Here is a 9,230-nt window from a genome sequence, read left to right as displayed (position 1 = left end):
GCCCATGTTAAAATCCATATTTGCAGTTTATCTTTGTAACACTGCTGCTTCAAGTGAGGACCCAACACCCGCAGCCTCGGCACCCACTGGGAGCCTCTTGGAAACGCAGAACCTCAGGTCCTGTCCTCAATGGGACCAGAATTCACATTTGAACCCTAGAGTTCGGGAAGGATTTGCTTTGAAGCCTTGGTTCTTCCTCACCCCTGGCTGCCCATCAGAATCACCTGGAGGGCTTTTAAATACCCAGATGCTCAGCCCGAATGCCGTCCCCTGAACAGGACTCTCCGGGGGTGGGAATCCAGGTGATTCCAAAGGGCAGCCAAGGCTGAGAACCCAGAGATTGAAATCAGAATGGCTGGCGGCCCCGGGGTCCCAGGCTTATGCAGCAAAAGTGGCCAGGGCTCAGGAGTTGCTCACCGGTGCTGCCTGGTCCCCTTCACGCCATGTCACACTATGCCAGGTGCCGCTTGCCTGTGGTCCCTGACATTCAGAAACTGGAAGCCTCTGAAGCGCCTCTCCTCCTGGACTCTCTCCCTACATTCCCCATCTTTCCTTCCTTCCCTCCGGAAGGTCATCACCAAGCAGTTTCTAATAAAGGAAACATGCCCATGGCCCGGGAATTCCACTCCCAGGTTTAACAGAACCAGACACACGTGCCCACAGTCAGACTTGGACAAAAACCTTCATAGCAGCTCTACTTGGGAGTGGAAATGACCCGTGACCTTCAGAAGAGGAAAGAAGAGACAAACTGCGGTATGTCCATTCAATGACTATATCTCAGTAAAAGGGAACCGACTATGGATCCATGCCAAAAAAAAAGAAAAATGGGTGAATCTCAAAAATCTAATACTGAGGGAAAGTAGCCAAACCCAGAAGCACCCATGCTGTGTGATTTTATTTATGTGAAATGTTTTAAATGCAAAACAAACATGTGACAGATATCAGAGCAGTGGGGAGTGGTCAGCTGGCAAGGGTCACGGGAGAACCTTCTGGAATGAGGATGTAAATGCTGGATCCTAATCTGGGTGACGGCCCCTGGGTCCGTCCATCTGTCAAGCCCATCAAACGGTCATCTTAACATCTATCCATTTTGCTCTATGTAAATCATACTCAATCAGAAAACATTTCCCCTCTAATATTTTTTTTAAAACAGCTGCCAAGAGGTAGCGTAGGACAGTAGGATGTGCACGTCTGAGAATTTGATTCTTGATTCTTCCACTTTCAACCCCTGAGACCCCAGCAAGGGAGACGGTCAGGTGGTAACAATGAGAACAGCATCACCATGGCAACCATAATTGCTTAGCAGCCCACCTTCCTCCTGCCCCCTTTTCTCCATTGCTGTCTTGGACTAAAGAGAAATGAAGGTAAATACTCATTTTCCAGTCTCCATTGCATCTAGGAGTGGCCAAATGGCTAAATACCATACCATGTAAGTAGGTATCTGGTAGAAGGAGGGAGTGCTGAGAGAGATTTTGCATTTCTGATTATGCATAGATGATAGATGATAGATAGAGAGATAGATAGATGTGACAGATGTAGCTGGTACCTACTTCTCTCTCCTTCCTTTTGCATTTAAAAACAGATGATGCTGGAGCAGGGGCAGCCATCTTTTGACCATGAGGCAGCAAGTAGTTGGAGAAAGTAGAGGGAATTTTAGTAGTACTTAGAACTTAGTAGTACTGGCTAATAGGGATGAGGTGCTGGGCCAAGGTGATCAGCTGCCTACCTCCAGAATTCCTCTTATCTGAGAGAACTGACCTTCATTCAGGTTGACGGTGTGAGCCTGTGAATTCCCTGCAGGTGAGGGCATTCCTAACTATTCACCGCCAAAAACTCCCAGGGGGGGTAACTGGAACACGCCAGGCACACTGTAGGCGCTCAGCGCACATAAGTTCCCTTCTCCCACCCACCCCTCCACCCCGACGGCATCCAGACCATTCAACAGCGAAAACGCAGGTAATGGGTGGAGGTGTATCTCCCCTTCTTAGCGCACAGGTGACACTGACGGTCCTGAGCCAGCTGCTGCGTGACGGTGCACAACCCGCACAACCATTCTGCTTCCCATTTCTGTGCAGTTCACATGAGACAGTCAGTACCTTGCAAAACTGGCTTCGCATCTAGTGGTGTCGCCCAGCTGTCGATGACCGCGTGCCCTCGATGAGCACTTGTCACCGAGGCGAGGACGAGCCATGACATCTGGGTATGGAGTGCATGCTCACCTTTTGATATTTACGGGTTTATGGGATGTGGCCATGGTGTCCAAAAGGAACCCGCGTCTAAGAAGAGTAGCAGACAGAGAAACGGCCACCGAAGACCCCCACATCCTCACCCCCAGAACCCACCGGGGGGACGCCACGAGGTGGGCGAGAACTGGAGGGAGGTGGAGTGGTCTCTAAGGGTGACCTTGAGAGGGGAGAGGGTCCTGGGCCAGGAGGTGAAAGACGGTGGTGGCAGTGAGCTCAGACGCTGCCTCTGAAGAGTCCTTGGCACCTGGCTGGCTCTGTAGGGAGGGGGCCCTAGAAGGCGGTTCTGTCCTCCACCCTCCCGGGGAACACCATCCTGCTGTCTCTGATGCTGCTCAGAGACCTGCTTTAGATCCCTGACCTCCAGCGCCCGGCAGGTAACCCACCTGCATTGACTTGAGCCACTCCATTTGTAAACATTGCAGCCGCCGCAGGACACTAATGCATGATCTGGAGGCTGAAATACACCCAAAAAGCAACCCCTTCCCCCAGGGGAGTGAAAGACACTAGAATATTCTAACCAGAAAAGCATTCTAAGTCGACACCTAGCTAGGGGGGTCACACGGGGTGGGGGGGCGTGGAGATGGGAGCTTTGTTTACTGTGTGTGTATTACACGTCAATCAAAAGCCAAAAAGCTACGGCGAGTGTCACAACAGGACCTTTCAGTCCAGCAGCCTGGATGTGGGCGGGGGGGGGGGGTGCTGACAGCAGGAGGGTGGCCAAGTTCCATTAGGAGCTGAGGATTTGGGACAGAAGCCAGCACAGTCAGAAGCCTTCGCTCTACATACCTCCACCTCCTTATTTTTGGGTGATTTTTTTCTGACATCTTTCCACCATTACCTAGGACGGCTGCACATCTCTGCCCAACAGAACCTCCACTCGCACCTGTTGGCCTAATAGAATGTTTTTTCTCAGTTCTAGAAATTGAGCCCTGGCTGCTCTATCCCCGAGGGCAACACAGGGCACCCAGTCAGGGTGATGAACCACCCGTTCAATGTTGTAAGCCCCCCAACCCCGATCTTTCCCTAACCTTGGCACTGAGACGAAAGGTAGACAGGTTTGGTTGTAATTTATCTTGGAGCTGAACTTTTTTCTCCAACTGGCTGAATGACACCCTGCCCTTTGGGGACTGGAAGACATGAACCGTTTTGTGTCCCCCACCTCCAGAGGCCCTGGGAGAGTAGCCTTGCAGGCGTGTTCTGGTGAACCTGGCCCAGGACTACCCGACGAAGACTGGTTTCCCCCTCCTGTGAGTGTGACCAGACACCAACGTGTGGCCCAGCCACCTCTGAGGATAATGACACACAGCAGTATCATTTGGCTGCACAGATAGCAGCATCGACAACCAAGCATGATCCCTCTCCCAGATGCCAGATGCCACAGAACAGGGGCAGTCCCTTCCCGTGTGCCCTGTCTGAAGTCCTGGCCTGCAGAAACCGTGACAGATAGTAAACCTGTATTGTTATTTAAGCCATCCTGTTCTGGGGCTGTTTGTTACACAGCAGGTCACTTTGCACGGCCACCGCCATCCCTCCCTGTCTTCACCAGCAGCAGGTTCCACCTATTCGACCTTCTAAGCAGCTCCGGGATCTGTCCAGTCCAATCCAGCTGCCATCAACAGGCACCTGGGTCATACCACCCACTGGCTCTTGTGAGTAAAGTTGCTATGGACGAGGTGAATGCGTGTGTTCAAATCCCTGCTTTCCCCTGTTGGGGCCTAAGGTCTGGACGCAGGCTTCACCCACGTAGGCAGGTGCTCTACCACGGAGCTACATCCTCAACCCCCTGATTTCACTTGGGGGGGGGGGGCAATACCCAGAATTGGAATTACTGGATCACAGGGCAATTCTATTTTTAATATTTGAAGAAGCCAAGATACCCTTTTTCATTGCAGCTGAATACATGTTGTTTGAAGCTCCCGGATCCGTGCTAATTTATGACACAACAATTAATAACTAGTACGTTTGGGGACTTTGGCCCGGGAAGTCGCAACTGCTTCTTACAGCTTCTGTCCCCATGGTGTTCAGAATTCTCTTTACCTCTCCTAATTAATGCCTTCGACTGGTTAATTGTGCTACGTAACATTTTCTCTGTTCAAATTACTATGGGGTGGCTCGTGTCCCCTGAGTGGACCCTCACCGAGATGATCTTTAATAAACATTGTGTTCTACATGGAAATTAATTTGGAGAACTAGTTACGACCAGTCCCCACACACAGGGCCATGCAGCCGCCTCTGCTCCGGTTCAGTGGTAAATTCACCAAGGTTTTAACTCGTGGTCTGTTAATTTTGTGGTTTCATTGCATCCAAAACATGCAATTCTTATTTTTAACCAACTTGATATTCGATGTTCTTCTGTTTAAATAATATATTGCAAGTAAGCAACGAAAACACAATGATCTAAAGAAAGACAACCTGAAAGCAACAAAAATTGCTTCTGTCTTAAGAGTTTTTATTTGTGTTTAAAATTTAAAACAATGAAATAATATGAACGACAAAGTACCAGGGGGATTTTGTTTTGTTTTGTTTTGGTTTGATTTGGTTTTGGCAAGTCCAGATTTTGATTACCTATTAGATATTTTGTCAAATTTAAATAATACATTTAGCAGGACACGGTGGCCCACGTCTGTCATCCCAGCAGCACAGGAGGCTGAGGCAGGAGGATCACAAGTTCAAAGCCAGCCTCAGCAAAAGCAAGGTGCTAAGCAACTCAGTGAGACCCTGTCTCTAAATAAAATACAGAATAGGGCTGGGGATGGGGCTCAGTGGTTGAGTGCCCCTGAGTTCAAACCCCGGTACCCTAATAATAATAATAATAATATATTTAAAATAGTACTTCTTTCTAATTCTTTTTTTTTCCATTGGTGGGGATCCAGGGTTAAGCACACACTCTACCACTGCGTTTATATCCCCAGTCCAAATTGTTTATTTTAGATCTAAGTAAGAATCAAGAAAAATTTTAATTATTACAATTAATGGTTCTTACTGAAAATATTTTTTTCCTGTAAAGTGGGGGGATTAAAAATAATCTGCCCTGAGTTTCAACACTGGGTCCACCACTGAGGAGGGGTCCTAACAGGTCAGAATTTCCGCGCTGTTCTGTGTGGTGTCTTGTCATTATTCACATGTTAAAGCAAGTCTAGGTCACACAGCACAGAGTGTGGGGACGAGGCTGGATGTCACCCTCCGACAGCACCTCAGTTCCTGTCCTCTCTGACCTCAGCCTCAGGGACTTCTGTGCCCCCTCTAGGTTGTAAGTTTTTCTCTTCAGGAGAAAAAAAAAAACAACAACAGCAACAACAGCAGTAGTGGGATCTCAAGTTTCCCCAACCCTCTCTTCTCATCTGCTTCTTTAAAAGTAAAACGATGGAAGAACTGAAGTCCCCGAGACCAGGCTGGAAGAGCCAGGGGTGTCCCCTCACGGTCCCCCGCCAAGGTCTCCTGGGGTGATGGCTGGTCCCTCCCTCCCTCCTCCTGTACCCATCTGAAGACCCAGCATCATGGTGGGTCTCAGGCCTTGAACCCCAGACACGTGAGCCCTAGAGAAGGACTCCTAGAAGGAGTGCAGGATCGACTGGCTACCATGGCAACCAGAGCAGAACGTAGGCCCCCAGGCGGCTCCATCTGAAAGCCGGCTGGACCCCCCAGCACAGGGTGATGGATTCTCCTGCCTCCCCTCCCCCCTCCTCCCTCCCTCCCCTCCTCCCTCCCCACCGCCCTCCCCAGTCAGCCACTCCAGAGCAGCTGGGAGCAGAGGGGCTCTAGGCTCACCCACGCCCAGGAGGCCCCCGGATCCCACCTGGATGCTCTTTGGAAGTGTTCCCACCCTCAGGACTAAACTCTCCAGGACAGCATCTCATGTTCATGGTATTTCCAAGTTGTCCCACCAGCTGACCCTCCTGCCCAGCCCCAGGTAAGAACCACGGTGTTGTCAAACATTCCTAGAGAGTCGGAGAGGAAACAGAGTCCTTCCTCGGTATCTACAGGGGATTCGGTTCAGGACCCCACCACCCCACCATCCACCTGTATTACCAGAATCCACGGATGCTCCCGCCCCTTGTCTAAAACAGCATGATTGTGGTAATTGTAAAAGGTCTGTGCATACTCAGTACAGATGCACTTTTTTTGTAAAGAACAGTTGGTTTATTTATTTAGTTGGTTGTACATGGACACAGGCCTTTATTTTGCCTAATTATTTATATGTGGGGCTGAGGATGGAACCCAGTGCCTCCCACGTGCTAAGTGCTCTGCCCCGGAGCCCCCGCCCTCTGTGATGCAGAGTCAGGGCTACAGGGAGCATCTCTACGTAAGCTGTGTGTGTGTGCGTGTGTGTGTGTGTGTGTGTGTGTGTGTGTGTGGTGCTGGGGATTGAACCCAGGGCCTGGTGCATGCGAGGCGAGCACTCTACCCACTGAGCCATGTCCCCAGCCCAGTGTGGCCTTCTTACAGCTGCCCAATCAGCATCTTACTAGAACTGCGCCCAGAGCGTCAGAAGAGAGGGGCCTGAACGTGGTGGCCGAGAGCTTCATGGTTCCCAGGGGAGCTCAGGTATGAAAATCCTCAGCATGGCCCTGTCCCTCAGGTGGACCCAGTGTAGCTGCACACAGATAATGAGAACAATGACCCAGCAGAAAAGTAGCAGAGGACACAGACAGTCAGCAGCAAGGGAAGCAAATAAGGCTTACATGTGAAAAGGGGATCCTTCCAAACCCAGCACGGTGGCGCCCGCCTGAACCCCCAGAGTTGGGAGGCTGAAGCAGGAGGATCGCATGTTTCAAGGCCAGCCTCACAACTTAGCAAGACCCTGCCTCAAAATGAAATAGAAAGGGGGTGTCGCTCCATGGTAGGACAGCCCTGAGTTCTAAAAAAAATAAAGAAAAGAGAAGAAAAAGAGAAAGAGGATCACTCCTTTCATAACAAGAAAAACAAGCCACCCCAAAGAGACCCTTGAGGCACCAACTGCTGAGGTAACCGGGGAGCGAGCTTGTAAAACGGCACATTGGTACAAGCCCAGGTGGGGGATTTGGCAGGATCTACGAAAATGACAAGCGCTTCCAACCTCCGAGCCATCAACGTCACCCCCAGGAATTCAACCAACTGATGTCGCTGCACACGCGGAAAAGGATTTCCACACCCAGATTTTCACTGCAGCGTCAAAGGTTCAAGAGCAGCTGTTTCCCCACATGAGGGCAGCTGCACAACTACCACGCAGTCACACGGTGGCCACTTGACAGGGTCACCACTTCAGTGACAGGAGAGGCCTGACCCACAAAGCAACCCAAGATGTTTCAGTAAATGAAAAACTAACAGGAACAGGTACGAAACTCTGTGATGAGTGACAAAATTATTTTCAGAAATGAGCATTTAATAATCACTAATGATTATTTGGGAAACTCCTCCAACTTTAGATTTCAGATAATTTTTAAAGAATGAATTTCCACTTGAAAGATGTTGCAGTTCAATACACACATATAGCACACGTGGCCTTGGGTCTCCATGGAATTCTGGAAAGAAGAACAGGGACAGGCAAACTGGTTACAGTGTAGCCACTCTGGGTAGGGCGAGGTTCCAGGTGTTAGGAATGATAGAGACACTTAACTGTTCCCCTGTGCCTTTTGGTACTCTTTGATTCTTTCTTTTTTTCTCTTTTTTTTTTTTTTTTTGGTGCTGGGGATTGAACTCAGGGGCACTCGACCACTGAGCCCCATCCCCAGCCCTATTTTGTATTTTATTTAGAGACAGGGTCTCACCGAGTTGCTGAGACCGGCTTTGAACCGGCCATCCTCCTGCCTCAGCCTCCAAAGCCACTGGGATTACAGGCGTGCACCACTGCGCCCTGCCTCTTTGATTACCAAACTCTGCCTCCTCAAAACAAGATGTCAAATGAAGAGAAAATAATTATTCAACAAAAAGACTTGTCTGCGACAACGTCCCTGCTTTGCTGATGGAAAAGTTGGTTGGAATCAGAGAAAGGGCCCATGTGGCCAAAGCCTGCGGCTCCCAGGACAGCAATGGCTCCTCCCTCCAAGATCCCAGAATCCTCTGTTCTTCCCTGGGTGGGAACATTGGCCACCAGTTGCCACCTTCACCTCTGCATTTTGTCCATCGCTTGTACCCTCACTACCTGACCAGGAGGATCCCCAAACCTCAGTCAGTTTTGTTCATCCATTCATCTAGCAACTGACTGTGCAAAGTTCTGGGAGCCCACAGATTAACTTCATGGTCAAGGTCTCTGTTGACCTTGCAGACAGGGCTGCCATGTACAGCCGCACAGGGTGTGTACTACACAACTTCAGGAAGCATCTTTCACATACTGTTATTTAACTGGCACCCCCTGGATTTGGTCAGTATACAACCTGTCTAACTGTACCATGCCCCTGCTCAAAGGCTCATGGGTTTTAACAAAAAGAGGCTTGTGTGGATCACAATTCTGGAAGTCCAAGGTCCAGGGGCTGCTGTCGTGAGCCAGGCAAGGGCTATGTGTGTGAGCGATATGCATTTGAGCATATGAGGGACCTGGACTGACTGGGCTCGCTCTGCCTATGATCCCCACACAGCCCCTGAGATGGGTGTGACTTTCCAAGGGGTCAAACTGCTGACCACAGACAGCACCAAGCAAGACTCCACCCTCCAAAACCCAACCCCTGGCTCTCTTGCAATGTGACCCTCTGCCTTATTTGGGTGGAATGTTCTGTGAACAGCTTTCTCCAATAAGAACCAGGGTTCGGGTGTGCTCGCTCCCTCTGGTCTGCCTCTCTCGCCTTTCTTTTGCCTCCCTTTTGGAAGTTGAGGCCGAGGAGCCTTTGCTGCACCCCAAAAAAGGTATTTTCTGTGTCTGTGGGATTTTAGTCCCCAGCCCAATTCACCTGGAGTGACCCTGATCCGGTCCGTGTCACAGCACCTAATGATGGTCTCCTTGTTTGCGGAGTCCTGAGTCAGTGCAGAACATCACACCGGGGACCTCCCCCTCCCCCTCCCTTCCCCCTC

This window comes from Marmota marmota, unplaced genomic scaffold (genome assembly GCF_001458135.2).
Source record: "Marmota marmota marmota unplaced genomic scaffold, marMar, whole genome shotgun sequence".
Lineage (NCBI taxonomy): Eukaryota > Metazoa > Chordata > Mammalia > Rodentia > Sciuridae > Marmota > Marmota marmota.
The sequence above is the reverse complement of the archived record's forward strand: the minus strand, read 5'-3'. Positions refer to the sequence as shown.